Here is a 20,469-nt window from a genome sequence, read left to right as displayed (position 1 = left end):
CAGCAGTGCCGTGCATGATCGGGTCGGGCAAGGGATAACAATACCGGCAGCGGAGACAATGAGACTCCGGATAATGCCGAAGACCCTGAAAACGCCATTGAGCCCATGTACGAACATGATGAGAGGGAGGAGGGTCAGTTTAGCCGTGAACACGCTGTTCACGAAGATTCAGAGGACATCAATTATATGCCAGTCTTCTAAGAGGATGTTAGCCTTGGTGACGAAGATTTTATTGTCTCGGAGGAACCTCTCGAACAAGAATGCTTCAAGCGATAGCTCATCGCCACCGCGCAGAGCGTGAAAAAGAAGTAGCAGTAGCTCAAAGCTGAACAAGATACGCTCAATGAAAGGTGGACCAAGGTCCTGGCCACCGAGGAGCACGACCCTGAGCGACCCATAAAAAGTTACCCCATGCGCAGCTGTTGCCACAATTCGACGAGGAAGCCCTTGAGCCAATACCATCAAAATACAATCAGGTAGATTAACCAGACCAACCACCACGTGGACGGGATAAAGCGGCACATCAAGCCGAACACCAGCCCACACCCCGTCGCCAAATTGGCAAGGAGATAGCAGCTGCTAGATATACATATGACTTGCACCAGGACCTGGCCAATAAAGCCGGTCAGACCAAATCGGTCTACGGATCAAGAGGCTGTGCCCTAGCACGAGATAACGGCTATGAAGCCCGAGGTGATGAACATTACAATATTCGGGACCAGCACCGAACTCAGATGCCATCCGATCTCCGCTGTGATGTCGCACGGTATAGGGTGCTGCACACCCTATGTGCTTTACTGATGAGGTAATGCAACACCAGTTTCTGGAAGGGTTCAAACCTGTAAACATTGGACAATACGATAGAACGACGGATCCGGCCGTCTGGATCCAAAATTTTCTTCTCCACATTCATATGGCTCTTGGAGATGTCCTTCCATTAAATATCTTCCTCTAAAGCTGAAAGGATCAGCACGACACTAGCTGAACAGCCTCCCGGAGAACTCTGTTAGAAGCTAGGAAGATTTAGAAGATGCTTTCCGGGCCAACTTTTAGGGCACTTATGTCCGGCCACCGGATGCTGATGACCTAAGTCACATAATCCAGCAACCTGGAGAATCAGCTCGCAGCTTTGTAATTGGTTCCTAATTAAAAAGAACCAAATCATGGACTATTCGGACGCTAAAGCCTTAGCGGCCCTCAAACACAGCGTCCGTGACAAATGGCTTGCCCGACACCTCGGGCATGAAAAGCCGAAGACCATGGCAGCCTTCTCTGCACTCATGACCCGTTTCTGTGCGGGCGACGATAGCTGACTGGCTCGTAGAAGCAACAGCTCCGGTGACCCCGACACTTCTGAGGCGAGGGACGACAATGGTAGATCATGCCACAATAAAAACAAATGTTGGAGCAATATTGATGACGCAGATGGTACAACAGTCAATGCCGGATTTAGTGGTTCAAAATCCAGTCAGTGGAAGAAACCTTTCAAAGGCAACAGGGACGGTCCATCCAGCTTGGACAAAATCCTTGAGAGGCCCTATCAGATTCATGGCACACCTGATAAGCCTGCTAACCACACCAGCATAAACTGTTGGGTTTTCAAATAGGCCGGTAAGTTAAATACCAAACATAAGGGAAATGGATCTCCAAGTGAGGACGATGATGAGCCCCGTCAGCCGAACACCGGGGGCCAAAAGCAGTTTGCCCCCGAGGTGAAAACAGTGAACATGATCTATCTCACTCACATTCCAAAAAGGGAGCGCACGGGCGCACTAAGGGATGTCTACGCCGTAGAGCCCGTCAGCCCAAAATTCGATCCATGGTCAGCCAGTCCGATCATTTTTGATTGCAAGGATCACCAACCAGTATCTGCCACGGGGGTTCGGCCTCCCTAGTACTCGATCCAGTTATTGACGTATACCATCTCACTTGAGTCCTCATGGACGATGGCAGCAGTCTCAACTTGATTTATCAAGACATTGTCTGCAAGATGGGCATTGACCCATCAAGAATCAAGCCAAGTAATACTACCTTTAAAGGTGTGATACCCGGTGTGGAGGCTCGTTGTACGGAGTATTCGGCTCCCAGACAATTTCCAAAGTGAAGAACTAATCTTCGACATCGTCCCCTTCCACAGTGGTTATCACGCACTGCTCGGACGAACTGCTTTTACCCGCTTTAATGTAGTCCCACACTATGCTTATTTGAAGCTTAAAATGACCGGACCATGTGGCGTTATTACAGTCCATGGAAATATGGAGAGCTCTCGCCGCACTGAATATCACACCGCGACCCTTGTAGACGAGGCATATGGTGGCCTCATCAAGCCGAATAGTTCGTCAGACATCAAATCCAATGACATCTCTAAACGATTCCGGTCCGCACATCACTGCGATAACTCGACGGATCCGGAGCTCGATTAGCAGTTCGGCCACAGCCGGCTGCCCCATAAGGTTGCGGCTTACGTACTGCGTGTACATAACTACACACTCAAAATACCTTGGGCAACGCCAGAGGCACACTGCGGAAAAAGTCCATAGTACGACTTGGCCCTATTTGGACCTCATACATTTTTTTCACTACAGGTTCATTAAGAGCCCTATTTGTTGTATGGTTGCATCAGGGATCCTTTCAAGGCTAGCTTTTCCCTTCTTTATGGACAACCATCAAATACCCCTATCAAAGGATTTGTTACTAAGGATAAATGGCACAGATGTGCGGCAGGGCATCACTGGAGTCTCTGAACCATTACTTTTAGGCCCTATGCTAGACTTTCCCTTATGTAAATTTTTAGGCATGTAACATGACCTTTATATTTATGGCATGGTCTGTCGAAACACGCCTCGACATACTGATAAGGATATAAAGGAAGCAGATGATCACCACCTTTTGTTGGGTTCTTATATTGTCCTATCATCCGTATTCCCTCCTTGCTTTTGACTGATGTTCGCGCTTCGGCATGGCCTTCATACCAGGGGCTGTTTTCAGCTCCGCAAACTCTTAAGTCCGAACACCTATAGGGAACTCTTTGGCGTCCCAGATAATGCACTATATGCATCGGCTCCGAATCATGTCTTTGGTCTATAGTTGGGTTGCCCGGCTCCTATGGTTACCACCTTATGTTCCGCAAGTTTGGCTAAGGTAGTAAAGGGAGAACTACTGCGATTGTATTTCTGGTTCGTTCGGTCAAGTACCTCAGTAAAGAAAGCCAAGAATCGACTGTCATGATATGCGAGAGCTGGTCAGTGATCCGGTGACTTAGTATTATACTATGAATCATTCACGACTTATGCCGTGTTATACGAGGGGTTGGGATTCGACCAAGCCATGTTGCAAAGGCTCCGTACTCCGGATTGCCGTTCAGGCAACATGGGCTAGTACTTAGCCCCACCAATGGACTCCTATGGCTAAGTGAGGATAACAAAGCCGTATAATCTGATTGCCTAGTTCATCTAGCATACGCCTCCTCCACGGATCAAGACGTTGGATAAAGAGCGGACACGCGTTTGTGAACACCCCGAAAATACTTCCACAGGGGCGGAAGCCGACGACTGGCTATCTTCAGAAATAAAACGGCCGAACAGGAGGATAAACTAACAAAATCATAAGGCGCAAGCATAAATATTACACATCACGAGTTCACTACATGGTCTTTACAAACCGAACTCCACTACTCAAATATGATATCCTTTGAACATTGGCCCTCTTCAATTCAGGCTCCCTCGAGAACCTCACTGAAGTACCTCTCCGGTCTCCGGTGATCCTTGCCTTTGGGCAGCCCTGCGGTGGCAATTTCGATGCCCTTCATCTTCACCCGTTGCACCTTGACGCGGGCGAAGTCCATCTGGGTACCTTCTATGAAGGCCGACCGCTTTATGGCATCGATCTGAGGACGTGCATTGACTAGCCGCTTCACGAGGCCGAAGTAGCTGCTTGGCATGGCCTCGGCCGGCCACAGCTGGACTATCAGGTCCTTCATGGCCAAGCAGGCCACCCTATGCAGCTCGGTCAGCTGCTTTAGCTGATCGTTAAGGGGCGTCGGATGCTCTGGGCAAGATACTGCGACCAAAACAGCTTCTCCACCGAGTTCCCCTCTCTGGCTTGGAAGAACTTTGCGGCGTCAGAAACACTCCTTGGAAGATCCACAAATGCACCTAGAGAACTCCAAACTCGGGTCAGCAAGATGTATCTTCTACTTGTAAATTTACTCTGCAGAAGAAAGGCCTTATCAACTGCCATTTGCCTTGCCTCCTGGATCTCCTAGTGAGCGCCCTGGGCCTCAGCCCGGGCCTCGTTCACGGTCTGGAAAGCTTTGGCAAGCTGGAGGCTTGAGCTTAAGTCTTCTACTTCGAGGACTCGCACTTCGTAATGGTGTCCTTGAGATCTTGCTCGACTCGCCTACCCGCGCCTTGTGTTTTTGGCGGGTAGTTTTCTCCGCCTTTAGATCCTTTGTTGCCTTGTCAGCGGCCGCCCTGCTCACCTCCGCCTCTTTTTTGGCTTGGGCAAGCACGCTCTTGAGGGACTCGACCTCGGCTGCGCCAATTGTCAGATTTCGGGTTCCGCAAACCCTTGATTGGTTCAAACTCTGGGGTGCATGCGGAGATCTCAACCTACCAATCTGCCTACTCGCAATCCTCCTAAGCCTAGCGCGTCGAGCTCAAAGGGACAAAGAGACACAACAGTTTATCTTGGTTTGGGCCACCTTGGGGTGTAATACCCTACTCCAGGGTTTTTGTGGATTGCCTCGAAGGGCTGAGGATGAACTAGTACAGTGGATGAACTGGCCTCAGGAGGCGAGGTGTTCCTGAGCTCAAGAGAGCTAGTGAGGTGGCTGGATGAGAAGTGATCTGATCTCACCGTCCCCCGTCTGCGGTGGTGGCTAAGTCCTATTTATAGTGGCCTTGGTCCTCTTCCCAAATGTTGGCGGGAAGGGATCCCAGAACGACCAGATTTGAAGGGGGACAAGTAGTACATCCTAGCCTGACTAAAGTGGTCTTTGCCTGCAAAAAGCTTCTGGTTGTGACGCTGTGGTGGACTCGGTGATGACCTCCGTCCTGCCGTCCTGGCGGTCTTGGTCTTGTTGCACTAGAATGGAAGCCTTTGGCTGATTCCACGTGACTCCTCACCCGCCGCTTGCGTCCTTTGCTCTAAAGGGGAAACTGGTGCCCTGTGCCCACTGGCGCCCACCTGTCGCCCGCCTGGCCTTGGTCGGCATGGCTCACGTTAGCTGAGCCTCATGAGGTGCACCTTGCATAGAACTCTCCGCCCCTCGGGAGCCAACCTGAGGAGGCTGATCCCTCGGGGGTCCTACCGTCATACGCCTTGCGAGGCTTGGCCCCTCGCGAGGGTCTTGAGCTGTTGATGCTGAAGCCGAGCCATACCAGGCTGCTGATAGAGCCGCGCAATGAGCCGCAGACAGGCAAGTCTGGGTACCCTCATATCACGAATGCCGATAGTAGCCCCCGATCCTAAGGCGCGCTCGAACTTGGGTTCTAGGCAAAGCCAAAGGGCAAGTATGGAGCACCGTGGGCCCTAACCGCCTGCGACCTTGAACGACTTGTGGAGATTGATGGGACATGGGCATCTCCACTTCCCCATGCTGCCTCGGCAGCCGTTTCCGTCTGACAAAAGGATGCCATCTGTTGCCGTGCCTCCATTGCCTCCCGCTCGCCTTGCTCTAGATCCCCTTCTCCCAACGCCAAAGAAATTCTCCATATCTGCCGATCCTCTCCTCCAATCTTCCGCCCGATGGCTACTGAGAAAACCAAAGCTCCAGCCCCCACTGTCGACCCCGCCTGGTTCGAGCCAGCGTTGATCACACCCTCCGTCACTGAGGAGAAGCTCCAGACTGCGCTCCTCCTGGCAGTGAGCAATGAAAGCGAGTGGGGGAAGACTGCGCTCCGGGTTGCCTCCGCCATGCCGGAGCCCGCGGATAGCACCTTCTATCCTTTTATCCTGCATAGCATCTGCTCGGGGCTGGTCCTCCCTTCTCCCGCTTCTTTTATGCTGTTCTCCACCATTGCGGCCTCCACGCACTCCACATCCATCCCAACTCTGTTCTCCTCTTGTCCATCTTTGCCTTCTACTGCTAGGCATTCATGGGGGTGATGCCCTCCGCCGCCATGCTCCGCCACTTCTTCTTCCTCCGCATGACTAGCGACCGACCTGCGGGGTGTGTCTACTTTGTTGCGGCCCATGGCGGCAATGCTATCTCCCGCGTCGGGAAGAAGGTGGAGGATGCCCGGAACAAGTGGATCCTGATGGACGCCAAGTGGTCCCACGACCAGCTGGAGCTGCCGACCGGGCTCCCAGCCTCCGAGAATGGGTGGTTTTCTGAGAAGATCACCAACCCCCATCTGAGGCTGCTGATAAAGAAGATGGAGGACGACCTGAAGGTCGAGAAGCTGACGGGGTCCAGGACCTGACGCAGTGCCTAGCACCACTCCAGGATCGCTCTCACCCCCTGTGGAAGCTCGGGGGCACCGACGACAAGATCCGCCTGCGCCAGGATGGCTCTCGTGGAGAGGAGCTGAGCAAGGTGCTACTTTCCCTGACTGGGAAGGTCCTGAGCGGCCTCCAAGTGACTGCCTCCCGCTGTACTGCTAGGACGATGGAGAGAAGATTGCCGCAGCCATGCCCATTTCGATGAGTTTGGGCCCATGCCGACGGGGCCTCCCCCGCCGGCTGCCTCCTTGCTGAACTTGTCCTCCGGCGACCACTCCTCCGAGGCCGCCGAGGGAGATGAGGGGGAGGCAGAATCCTCCACCCCAAAGCAGGGGTAGCTCCTCCGCAACTTCTCTGATGACGACGACGAGGACGCACCTCCGGTGGTAGAGTTTGCTTGCCCTACAAGGGTCACCATGAGATCGGGTGGCCTCCTCGAAGCAGCCGAAGCGGACGTTGGTGAGGAGGGGCGTGACTGCGCTAATCCCTCCAGGCGGCGCCCCACCTTGCCAGCAACATCCCGAGCGACACCGTCCACATGCTCTCCTGCTCCCAAGAGCACAACTCCATCTGCCCCGGCGAAGCCCCCGCTGATGAGCCTGAAGAGGAGCTACGTCGCTTCGGGCCAGTAAGTGTTTTTTCTTGGCCTTGTTCTTGATTCTTGATGTGATGCTTAGTGTCTTTGTCCGGTGTTAGGCAGTAGTCGTCATCGAAGAAGATGAAGGAGGACGCCCAGGTTGCTGTAGTCGAGCGTGTTGAGGTGGTCGCCGCAACTTTGGCGAAGAAGGGCGTTGCGGCTCCTATAGCTCCAGCGGCGGCTGTCGGATATCGGGTTCTGGCGAAACCCTTAAGGTTCGAACCCTGGGGTGCGCGCGAAGATCTTCTCCCTACCGAAACATGCCCACAGCCTCGCCGCGATTCTAAGTTAGCACGAAGAACAACACAAGGGACACGAGGTTTATACTGATTTGGGCCACCGTTGTGGTGTAATACCCTAATCCAGTGTGTGGTCTGGTGGATTGCCTCTTGGGTTGATGATGAACAACATAGAGGAAGAACAACCTCGCGAGGAGAGGTGTTCTTGTGGTGGTGTGTTTTGAGAGGGATTGATCCATCTCTGTTGGCTCTGGATGAGATGCCTTCTACTATGGTGGCTAGCCCTATTTATAGATGCCCTAGTCCTCTTCCCAAATATTGAGCGGGGAGGGAGCCAACAACGACCATTGGGACAGCTAGTACAAGCTATCCTGACTAAAGGTGGTCTTCGACTGCCAAAGGCACTGGTGATGACGCCGTCTTGGGCTCCACGGTGACCTCCGTCGTGCCGCTTTGCTGGTCTTGGTCTTGTTGCACCGATATGGAAACCTTTGCCTAATGCCTCGATACTCCGCGCCTGCGCTTGCCCCCTTTGCACCAAAGAGGAAACGTGGACACTGCGCAGGCTCGCGCCCGCCTGGCGCCTGCCTGGTCTCGATCGTCATGGCTTGCGTCACGAGCACCTTGCGAGGTACCCCTTGCCTTTATCTCTCCACCTCCTCGTGAGCCTTCCTGGTGAGGCTGCCCGTGAGGAGGCCTTGTGTTATCCGCCCTGTGAGGCTTGGCCCCTTGCGAGGGTCTTGAACTTGGGTTGATGGAGATGGGCCGTGCTGGGCCACTACCGAGCCACGCCACAGGCCGCATGCAGGCAAGTCTGGGGACCCCCATTCCCAGAACGTCGACAGTAGCCCCTGGGCCCAAGGCGTGCTCGGTTTTGACTTAGCAGTGAAGCCAAAGGATAAGTGCGGAGCATCGCGGGCCCCAACAGCATGCGGCCTTGGTCGCCGAATGGCGGTTGATTGGCCGTGGGCGTCTCCGCTTCGCCATGCTGCCTTGGCAAGTGCCCAATTTGACGAGTCCTTGCTGCATGCAAAGAGAGTCATCATTACCTGCGATCGTGGAGGCCGACGGTTGGCCTTCCTCGGGCTATAAATGGGGAGGGGCGAAAGTCCCCGTTGCACACCTTCCGTCGCCCCGCCTGCTTCTTCTTCCTCCTCGCTCCGGTTGCTTGTAGTGTCCCATGGCGCCCGTGAAGAGGTTCTCGGCCGCGGAGAAGGGGAAGGCTCGCTAGGAAGGGCCTGGCTCTCCTCCGCCCAAGTGCGGCCGCAGCCATCACCGCACGCATCCCGCGACTCCCGTCATGGTTTCTCGTGGTCGCGGTGGCGGCCCTTCACGTAGTGGTGGCCACCCGTATAGAGGTAGCCCGGTCAGTGGGGAAGGCGTGTCGTGACTGCACGGCCTCCCGGGTCGCGCTTCCATTCGGCAGAGGTGCTGCCGGAGTTTGTTGTGTGGTCAGACAACCTGGCCGGCAACTGGCTCTAGCTTCCTCGCTTCTTCGCCGGCAAACTGCCGGCCGCTGCCCCCGGCGGGTTCTGGCTACAGGCGGACGGCTGTTGTAGCAGGGCCTCCGGGGTCGCGGTGGAGATCTCCGTCGCCAGGAATGTGGCCCTGGCCCGGGGCTGGCAGACATTTGCCCACGCGCGTGGCCTGTGCCGGCGGTGCACCCTCCATTTCAAGTACGACGGCGACGCAAACCTCTAAGTGAGGGTGTTCGGAGAAGATGGCCACCGTGTTGGGTGCTGCCCTAAAGACGACGACGGCGACAGGGTGCTCGGTTTTGGCGACGGCCGTGATGAGGGCGAAGGCGAACCCGCTCCTGGCGGCCACCACAGCTCGCCGAGCTTCAGTGGCTCCTCCTCCGGTGACATCTCCTCCAGCGGCAGCCACGACCAGCCACCACAACGCCGTGCCCGCTTCAAGGGCGGTAGTGGGTCATCCCGTCGCCGCGACCCGGTGAAGCACGAGGCGGAGTCTGATTGAGCTCATGAGGACGACGCAGATCCCTTCTCGCGATCCGCATGCTGTTTTATTTTGTTTTTCTCCTTTTCTTGCATTGAGAGAGAGTAGTATGGAGCCCCGCGGGGGCGTGCAACAGACTATGATTCCCTAATTATCGTGCTGCATTCATTGTCCCTGTGCTGTGTTATGGTGTCGTGCTTATGTGCCAGCGCGTAGGAACAACTTAGCTCGGGATATTTGCAGTAGTGTCCACCTTGCGAGGTGCCTGCTTGCGGCCTCACCGGACGCCTTAAGAGCAGCAAAAATTAGTTGGGGAGAATCATTTCTGAACCTTAGTCGCGAGGGTTGCTTATTATGGCCCGGCGCTCTGTGTCATGATGCCCGAGGGGCATGGACCGGGAGGGGTGCTCCTGCTATGAACTTGAACGAGGGAGCCTCGTGAAAATCAGGTGAGAAAGGACTCACAAGGGCGCCCACGTAGCCCCCTCGCGAGGTTTGCGAGAGAGAGAGCAAGCCAAACAAAAGCCGAAAACGGAGAACAAGGGCAGAAGGCAGCAAACAAAACTAGAAGCAACTTCAGTAAAGGTTCAAACAAGGGAGAACAAGCCAACTGCGGAAAGCAAATGAAAAGCCACGTCCGGCACCTAGTGTAGTCTTCGATGTCTTCTCACCAGCGCGGAGCTAAGTGCTACCATTGGGCGTGGGCGGGAGCCCCTGAGGCCCGAGGGTGGCACTCCGGAGACTCCGGGGCGTGTACAGCCCCAACCCGTTATTACGTGAGAGTGTCACGGGCGACGAGCTTCACAGGCACCGGGCCTTCTTCATAGGCACTGGGCCTTTCTTTGGGCGGCGAGCTTCATAGGCACTGGGCCTTCTTCACAGGCACTGGGCCTTTCTTCAAGGGTAGAACTTCCGGAGGTGCTGAATGTTCCAAGCGTTTGGGATGGGCACCCCTTCCTGAGTCTCTAGGCGCGCGGCACCAAGCCTGGAAACATGGAAAACCTTGAACGGGCCCTCCCACATGGGCGAGAGCTTATGCAACCCTTCCCTAGAGAGCACCCGCCTGAGAACAAGGTCACCTACCTCAAGGGTCCTGGGAGGATGTCGCGGCAATGCTACTGCCTCAGTGCCTGCTGGTATCTTGCTGCTCGTAGTGTGCCTTCTTGACGGTGCTCCTCCCCCAGCATGAGGTCCATCTCCCACATGGCGTTTTGTTAAGCTTCATCAAACGCTAGGACCCGCGCAGAGCGATGCCTGACCTCGTGAGGGAGGACCGCCTCTGCTCCGTAGACGAGGAAGAATGGGGTCTCGCCAGTCGACTTGGTGGCGGTAGTGCAGATGGACCACAGCACGGACTGGAGCTCGTCGTACCAGCCCCTACTGCAGGCCTCCAGCTTCTTTTTGAAGCTCTTGGTTTCGAGGCCCTTCAGGACCTCTGCGTTGGTGCGTTCAGCCTGGCCATTACTATGGGGGTGTGCCACTGAAGTGTAGCATATCTGCGTTCCAAGGTTAGCACAATATGTTTTGAAGAGATTGCTGGTGAACTGCGAACTATTGTCGGTGATGATGCGATTAGGGACCCTGAATCGGCTAATGAGGCCCTTGATGAACTTGACTGCAGAACCAGCTGGGATGGTGCAGACGGCTTCCACCTCCGCCCACTTGGTGAACTTGTTGATGGTGACGTAGAGGTAGCGGTAGCCCGCAGGCGCTCGCGGAAATGGGCCCAAGATATCCAGCCCCCCAGACCGGGAACGGCCACGAGAGTGGGATGGTCTGCAGGCCCTGAGCTGGCTGATGGACCTGCTTGGCATGGAATTGGCAGGCCTCACAGGACCTCACCAGCTTGGTCGCTTCGTTAAGTGTTGTAGGCCAGTAGAACCCGCAGCGAAATGCTTTGCCGACAAGGGTCCATGATGATGAGTGGTGTCTACAATCTCCACCGTGTATGTCAGCCAACAACTCCTTCCCCTGTTCTCTGGAGATGAAACGCAGGGAAACGTCATTTGGCCACTTCCGGTAGAGCTCTCCGTCTTGGATGCAGTAGGCCGTGGCCTGCTGGGCCACGCGTTCCGCGTCCTCCTCTTTCTCCGGCAGCGTCCCTTGCATCAGGTAGTCCTTGAATTCCGTGGTCCATCATCCCTCCTGAGGCTCCAGCGCCAGGAGTAAGCGTGCTCCCGAAGTTGGGCCACAGGTCGGGGCTCCTGTGGTAGGTGGCTGAGGGAGTTCCTCCTGAGGTTACGCTGTGCTTGATAATGTCGGTGCTGCTGATGGCTTGAAGAGCCGTTCCTTGAAAATGCCAGGCTCCTAAGGCAGCCGCCAGGATGCCCTCCTGGCGATGTCATCAGCCTCTTGATTGGTGCCGTGGGGCTCATGCTGCAACTCCAGCCCCCAAAACTACTTTTCCATCCTTCCCACCTCCGCAAGATACGCTTCCATGTGCTCGTCCTTCGGCTCGTACACCTTGTTGGAGAAGTTGACGAGGAGTTGTGAATCACCCTTGATGATGAGGCGTTTCACCCCAATGCTGCTACAGCCTTCAAGCCTGCTATGAGGCCCTCGTATTCTGCTATATTGTTGGAGACCTTCTCGCCATGCTGGAAACAGAGCTGCACGGCATAATAGAGCTTGTCCTAAGTGGGGGATATAAGCACTGCACCAGCCCCCGCACCATGTCGCGAGAACGCTCCATCGAAGTACATGACCCAGCCATCTAGTGCCTCGCTTCCTGGGGAAAGTGACCGATCCTCGCCTGCCTCGAGCCCTGGGGCCTCTGTCCATTCTGCCACAAAATCTGCAAGTGCGGCTCCTTTGACAACCCTGGTTGTGCTGAATTCCAACTGAAACGCTTGCAACTCGATGTTCCATTTGGCGACCCTTCCAACTGAGTTGGGACTCTTGAGTACCCTTTCCAATGGGTATGCCAAGACGACCTTGATAAGGTGACCTTGAAAGTAGCGCCACAACTTTCGCGAGGCCACCAATAGTGCGAGCAAGAGCTTCTGAGGCATGGGGTATCGTGCCCTTGCATCCCGTAGCACCGTGCTGACAAAATACACCGGATGCTTGACGAGGGTGGGTGTGCTGACGAGGTCCGTGCCCTCCTAAGAGTTAGGCGCCTCCTGAGACAATGGAGCCCCAAGCACCTGGCTGCCTGGTGCAGCCTCTTCAGCCCTGGGGGCGTGTCCCAGTTGAGGCTGGTCTCCATCTGCCGAGGCCGTGGTCTTCGCGAGGCCTTCTTGGTCTTGTGATGCCGCGGCCGGGGCCGTGGCCGGTTGTGACACAGCCTTGACCTGGCACTCTTCCCGAACCGCCACTAGAGCTGCACTGGCAGAGTAGGGCGTGGCGGCGAGGTAGAGTACCATTGGCTCAAGAGGGCGCGGTGCCACCATCACAGGAGGGCTGGTCAGGTACTTCTTGAGGTCTTGAAACGCTTGGTCGGCCTCCTATGTCCATTCAAATGGGCCTTTCTTCTTCATCAACTTGAAGAAAGGCAAGGCGCGCTCCCCCAACTTGGAGATGAAGCGTCCTAGCGCTGTCACGCGTCCGGTGAGCTTCTGCATTTCTCTGAGGGTTTGCGGTGGACTTATGTCTTCGATTAGCTTGACCTTCTCCGGGTTGGCCTCGATCCCTCTATGGGACATGAGGAAGCCCAGAAGCTTGCCTGAAGGAACTCCAAACACGCACTTCTCTGGGTTGAGTCGTAGGTCCACTTCGCGGAGGCTCGCGAAGGTCTCTTCCAAATCCTGGATCAAGGTCTTCGCCTCCCGAGACTTCACCACAATGTCGTCGACGTAAGCCTCGGCATTTATCCCGAGCTGCCGGCCTAAGGTGATGTGCATCAGCCACTGGAAGGTTGCACCTGTGTTGCGCAACCCGAACGACATGCATGTGTAGCAGTATACCCCACATAGGGTCAGGAAGGCCGTCTTCTCCACGTCTTCTACCGCCATCTTGATTTGGTGATAGCCCAAAAATGCATCTGGGAAACACAGCAGGTCGCACTCGGCGGTGGAGTCGACAATTTGGTCGATGCGAGGGAGTGGGAATGGGTCTTGAGGGCAGGCCTTGTTGAGGTTGGTGAAGTCGACACACATGCGCTCCTTTCCTCCCTTTTTTGGCACAACAACTGGGTTTACCAGCCATTCGGGGTAGCGAACCTCGTGAATGACACCTGCTGCCTCTAGCTTGCGGGTTTCTTGGACGATGAAGGCCTGCTTCTTAGTGGACTGCCGCCTTGCTTTCTGCTTCACTGGGTGTACATTGGGGCACACATTTAGGTGATTGTCGGTGTCAAAACCGGCGGATCTCGGGTAGGGGGTCCCGAACTGTGTGTCTAGGCGGATGGTAACAAGAGACAAGGGACACGATGTTTTTACCCAGGTTCGGGCCCTCTCGATGGAGGTAAAACCCTACTCCTGCTTGATTAATATTGATGATATGGGTAGTACAAGAGTGGATCTACCACGAGATCAGAGAGGCTAAGCCCTAGAAGCTAGCCTATGGTATGATTGTTGTTCGTCCTACGGACTAAAACTCTCCGGTTTATATAGACACCGGAGAGGGCTAGGGTTACACAGAGTCGGTTACAATGGGAGGAGATCTTCATATCGTATCGCCAAGCTTGCCTTCCACGCCAAGGAAAGTCCCATCCAGACATGGGACGGAGTCTTCAATCTTGTATCTTCATAGTCCGGGAGTCCGGCCAAAGGTCATAGTCCGGCCATCCGGACACCCCCTAATCCAGGACTCCCTCAGTAGCCCCTGAACCAGGCTTCAATCACGACGAGTCCGGCGTGCAAGTTGTCTTCGGCATTGCAAGGCGGGTTCCTCCTCCAAATACTTCATAGAAGATGTTGAACACAAGGATAGTGTCTGGCTCTGCAAAATAAGTTCCACACACCACCGTAGAGAGAATAACATTTGCACAAATCTAATCTGCTGACGTGTTCCGCAGCGTGACATCACGTCACGGCCAGGCCTTTATTCGAATCGTTTTACTGTTCCACCTCAGCGCGTTTAGCGAGGCGGTTTCCTTGGCACGTCTTGTCAAAGCAAAGATCGTCTCCCCTTATTCCGAGATTCTCATCAATACGGGCATGGGTAACCCAACCGTGCCTTCGGTATGACTCCCTAATTGAAAGCGAGTCTGAAACGGTTATGGGGAGGGCTCTTGGTATTCAACTCCTTTATAAAGAGACCAAGGCTCGACTCCCTTTTTCTCAATCCAATCGAATCCGCCCCTTGCTTCGAGTTCCAACACCCAAAGCTCTAGTTTTTATGCGCTTCGGACCTTCGACGATGTCCGACTTCGACCTTCAAGGGCGGTGGATGCCTTCCTCCGTTACAGAAGAAGATGTGCGAAAGCTGAGAGATGCCAGGTATCTAAACGGCGAAATCTCGCATAGGCTGCCTGCTCAAGGGCAGGCCATTCCCACTCCCCAGCCCGGTGAGAGCGTGGTGTTCGCATCTCACTTCCTTCGGGGGCTAGGCTTCCCGATTGATCCCTTTGTGAGGGGGCTTATGTTTTATTACGGGCCGGAGTTCCACGACTTAGCTCCGGAGTCCATCCTCCAAATCTCATCATTCACTGTCGTGTGTGAGGCCTTCCTCCATATTACTCCTCACTTCGGATTGTGGCTAAGAACCTTCAAGGTGGAACCGAAGATGATCGAGGGGCAGCACGCTGAGTGCGGAGGAGCTATAATAAGCAAGATGACTGACGCTCCATGGCCCGAGGGCTCTTTTCAAGAGGAGTTCGGCTTATGGCAACGGGACTGGTTTTACATCACAGCCCCCAGGGGCACCACATGGGTAGCGCCACCTACTTTTCGCTCGGGATCCCCACCACGGCTAGTGTCATGGGTTAATGAGGGACTTATCTGGGGGCCGCCCAAAGACGTGCCCCTGCTGCAGGACCGCATTCGAGATCTTCTAGAAAGAGATATCAATTTGACCGTAGTGGCGCAAGTTATGTTGATTCGCCGCACACTGCCCTGCAAACGTCGACCTCTCCGCCTGTGGGAATTTAATCCGGAGGGACCGAGAGTCCTCCAACATTTCATGGGTGCGACACCCATGGAGATGTACAAATTGTTCTTCGGATCACAAGCAGGTGTCCGGATTTTTCCGAGGACACAGGTCTGAGCTGCAATCGCCCGGATGCTAAGGTAAGCAGCCCCGTATTTGGACACACCATCCGTATTTTCACAAAATTGCCCTTAATAGAGTTCTCCTTTGAACAGGCGTGGATAGTGAAGGCAAAGCTTATCAGGTGTCCAGCTCCCCTGCCCGAGACCGCGCCGAATCCCATGCTAACCTCAAAATTCTTGTGTATATCCGGCACAATTAGTACTGGTGCCGTTGTTAATTTGCTTTTTAGCTCTTGGAAACTTTTCTCACATGCTTCTGTCCATTCAAACTTCTTGCCTTTCTTGAGCAATTGTGTCATGGGCTTTGCTATAGTGGAGAATCCTTCAATAAATCTCTGATAATAGCCTGCCATTCCCAAGAAACTCCGTACGTCCGTTACGTTAGCTGGTGGTTTCCAGCCAAGTACGGCCTTGACTTTTTCCGGGTCTACTGCAATACCTTCTTGGGTTAGCACGTGGCCTAGGAAACCCACCTGTCTTAGCCAAAATTCACATTTGCTGAATTTGGCGTACAATTGACGTTTCCTGAGTTCTCTGAGTACAATCCTGAGATGTTCGGCGTGCTCTTCTGGTGTTTTGGAATATATCAGAATATCATCGATGAATACCACAACAAACTTGTCCATATACTTCATAAATACTTTGTTCATGAGGTGAACAAAATATGCGGGGGCGTTGGTTAGCCCGAATGGCATCACTGTGAACTCATACAGCCCATATCTGGAGGTGAAGGCGGTCTTGGGAATATCTTCTGTTCGTACTTTTAATTGGTGGTATCCTGATCTCAAGTCAATTTTTGAGAAGACCTTGGCCTGTGCAAGCTGATCAAATAAATCATTTATTCGGGGCATTGGGTATTTGTTCTTGATTGTGACCATGTTGAGAGCTCGATAATCAATACACAACCTCATTGTTCCATCCTTCTTCTTGGCAAATAAAATTGGAGAACCCCAAGGTGAGGAGCTGGCTCGTATGTATCCTTTCTCCAATAATTCTTTTATTTGCTTCTTCAACTCTACTAATTCGGATGGTGCCATTCTGTATGGTTTCTTGTAAATGGGAGCGGTTCCGGGTGCTAGCTCAATGCTGAATTCTATCTCTCGGTCCGGTGGCATGCCTGGTAGTTCTTTTGGAAATACGTCTGGGAATTCGCATACTATTGGAACCTTGTTCAGCTCAGAAACGTCCACCTTGTTTAATCTAGGTTGCCAAGGTATTTGTCTCTCTTTGCCTGAAACTTTTATTTTCTTCCCATGATGGTGTGTGAGAATCACGGTCCGGTTGAAGCAGTCAATAAAACCTTTGTTGGTGGTTAACCAATCCATCCCTAGGATGACATCCAGTCCTTTGCTTTCCAATACAATAAGGTTGGCGTAAAACTTCAATCCTTCAAATTCAATAACCACACCTTGACAGTAACTCTGGGTCACTTGCTTAATTCCAGGGGACTTGATGATCATTCATTTTTCCAAGGGAAGCATCGAAAAATTATTTTGCAAAGCAAAACTTTTCGAAATGAATGAGTGAGAAGCTCCAGAATCAAACAAAACCATGGCAGGTATTGTGTTGACGAGGTACGTACCGAGTACGATATCTGGGGCGTTCTGTGCTTCCTCTCGGGTCACGTGGTTCAGGTGACCTTTCCGGTGGTTGTTATTGGGGTTGAAATTGCTTCGCTTTGGCGCTGAATTATTGCCACCATTATTGGGCTTCGGGGTTGAGTTCCTTGGCTTGGGGCACTGTTTGGCATAGTGCCCATCTTCTCCACAAGCATAACAGGTAACGCCTGGGCGATAGGTGAACTCTTTGTCTCTTGCATGGAAATTCTTGATAGGACGTGAATTTTCTGTCAGGGTTTTGTGTGCCCCACCCTTCTGGAATTCCGTCTTGTTTCTGGGGTTGCGAGTAAAAGTAGTCTGGTCCCTTTTGCGTTTGCGGAAATCTTCCAGGCTACGTCGCTCATTTTCCAGAGTGATGGCCTTATCCACCAGTGTTTTAAAATCTGGAAAGGTATGCACAACTAGCTGGCACTTAAGGGCGGGTGCCAGGCCTTCCAAGAATTTTTCCATCTTCTTGCTCTCGGTCATGCGTTCTTCATTAGCGTAGCGAGACAGTAGAGTGAACTGGCTGTTGTATTCTGACACTGTCATGGTCCTTTGCTTGAGGTCATCAAATTCTCTCTTCTTGATTTTCATGACACTCTTAGGAATGTGTGCCCCACGAAAACCTTCTTTGAAATCCTCCCAGGTTATTTCATTTTCGTTGGGGTGCATGTGCAGGAAGTTTTCCCACCACGATGCGGCTGCTCCTGTGAGATAATGTGGTGCATACAATACTTTTTCATGGTCTGAACACTGTGCAATAATTAATTTTCTCTCCATGTCTCGAAGCCAGTCGTCGGCCTCAAGAGGCTTGTTGGTATGAGAAAATGTTTGAGGACGCGTCTTCTGTAACTCAGATAATTTGGATTGTGGTTGATACTAACCACGGTTACTTCCCATATTGATGAATTGGTTCATCATTTCCTGGTGTTGTTGCTGACTCTGTTCATACAAATGACATACTTGTGTAAAAGCTATTTCACTGTCCTGTTGACTTGTCTGTCCCTGAGTGAAATTGTGGTTTTGCGGTGTGCCATAATTTTCTTCTGGCTGATTTGGCATGGAGTGCGTCCAAGGATGAGACATCTTTCACTCTAGGGATATATTTTGTGAAACTCGTAAGATAAGAAAGAGAGTCGCAAAAGTCAATAAAATCACACACAAGATTTTTTTTTAAAAACTCCAGGATATTTCTGAAAATAACGTTTGCGCGCGGAGAAGGACTAGTACATATCTTACACGCAAGCATAATTATACAATACATCACTCAGGACATGCGTACATAATCCTGATGTGTTATTTAAACTAGTGCACTTCTCCAGATCCTACATGATGCGCAAACAGGCTACTTCTCACAACCTATGTACATATAAACATATTACACAAGTCGGTACATCGCATGGCGTCTACGCGCACTCAGTCGGAGATGGTGAGGATCTCCCTTGGCCTGCCGAGGGTGAGACGCAATGACGTTGGGGAATCAACTTCCTCCTCGCTAATAGGTTCCAGACAAGGAACGCTGCGCTGAGCTGAAGGAGCAGGTGCCGTAGGCGGAGTACCCTGCATAAGAGTGGGCGGAATAGGTGGAGTAGCACGTATGGGAGTGGGTGCAAAAAGTGGTGCAGCGCGAACGGGAGTGGGTGCAAAAAGTGGCGCATCGCGAACGGGAGTGGGTGCAATAGCCTGGTTAAATTACTCAGTGGTAGGCAGACGACGTGCAGTGGCGAGAATGGTAGGCGAATGAGAAGCTGAGGACGAGATAAAAGTCAGCGGTGGAGTGGTGTGTAGGAGTTCCCTCCTGTTAGCAGCACAGCCATGAACTGAGTCCATGCGGGCAGCTACGAGGTTGTCCACCATGCTGTCGAAGGCTGCTTCCAGGGCTCAGAGGTACTCGACAAGCATCTCAAAGGCCTCGTCTTGCTCTGCTCTGGGGCAAGAGAATGAGTAGTGACAGGTGTAAGGCACGTGGCATGGAAGGTAGCGGTAGCGATGGGTCCTCATTGCAGGAAGGACATCCCGAAGACGAGCTATCGCCTCGCGGGCTGCCATCTGCATATCATGCCTCTCTGTCGGCATGGCTCTCCCCAAGAAACGGAAGCGGCGCATCTCAACAGGCCCTCCCCTGAATTGCACCGCGGCTTGGTGCATGGTCAGACTGTCGTTGATCTTGTGCGGATAAAGTGTGAAGACTGGGCGCACAGATGGCCCCATCGCGACCTGAACGATGAAGGAGAGGAGTTTGACGAACCCCTCAGGCATGTTGGCGAACATTTGAGACTCGCAGTCGCTGCCGGCCATCTACAAAAGTAGGTAAAAATTCTGAGTGATCAAATCATAAATTTTTATGCTGACTGTCAGAAAATGTCTACATTTGTAAAAACATGAATAAACTCTGTCATGCTAATAACCAATTAGCGATCGCACCTAGTGGCTTCCTACAGTTAGCCTGGCTCTGGTACCAAGTCTGTCACGACCGACTGTTTCAATCAATAAATATTGAGAAAATCGATCTTTAAATCCCAGTATAGGAAAAGTCATCCTCACTAGTAGACAAATACTTGATGAACAGAGGACCAGTAGCATTAAATATATTATAGGGTTGAGCTGAGGCTGCTCAACAATTTATTACAAACTCGCCAATATCTCACATAAGGGCGGTTATGACACATGGATGTGGTGGCATGCTACTAGCTCGAGGTAAAAAGTGATGGATAACTTGACTCCTAACTGGCAGCTCATCGAGCGTCGAGGTGAGGCTCGATGAATTTATTTCTGGGTTGCGGAAGCGGATAATACAATGACCAAATAGGATCGCACGGGACTGACTGGGACTCCTCTAGGCGTCGGACTCGCTATCAAACTCTTCATCCATGAGATCGCCTTCATCAACATCTGGCCAAATCAACAAGCCAGGTGAGTACTTTGAAAGTACTCGCAAGACAGTTCAGACAAAAGATATAATCAATGAATGCATGAATGCGTCATGAATAAAATGTTGCTCATACAACAATGATAATATTTATGCACGACTTGATAAGTAAACAAATAAATGAAAACCGATCGGGTGTCTGGAGCGACGCCACGAAAGGTAAACCAATAAAACTCATGCCGCAGTCGGGCGTCTAAGCGACACCACATAAAGGGCTTTAAAAGAAATGCCACAGTCGGACGTCTGAGCGACATCACATAAAGGGCTTTAAAAGAAATGCCACAGTCGGACGTCTGAGGGACATCACATAAAGGGCTTTAAAATAAATGCCACAATCGGACGTCTGAGCGACATCACATAAAGGGCTTTAAAAGAAATGCCACAGTCGGACATCTGAGCGACATCACATAAAGGGCTTAAAAGAAATGCCACAGTCGGACGTCTGAGCGACATCACATAAAGGGCTTTAATAAAAGTAAATACGATTATGCCACCGTCGGACGTCTGA

This window comes from Triticum aestivum, chromosome 3B (assembly GCF_018294505.1).
Source record: "Triticum aestivum cultivar Chinese Spring chromosome 3B, IWGSC CS RefSeq v2.1, whole genome shotgun sequence".
Lineage (NCBI taxonomy): Eukaryota > Viridiplantae > Streptophyta > Magnoliopsida > Poales > Poaceae > Triticum > Triticum aestivum.
The sequence above is the reverse complement of the archived record's forward strand: the minus strand, read 5'-3'. Positions refer to the sequence as shown.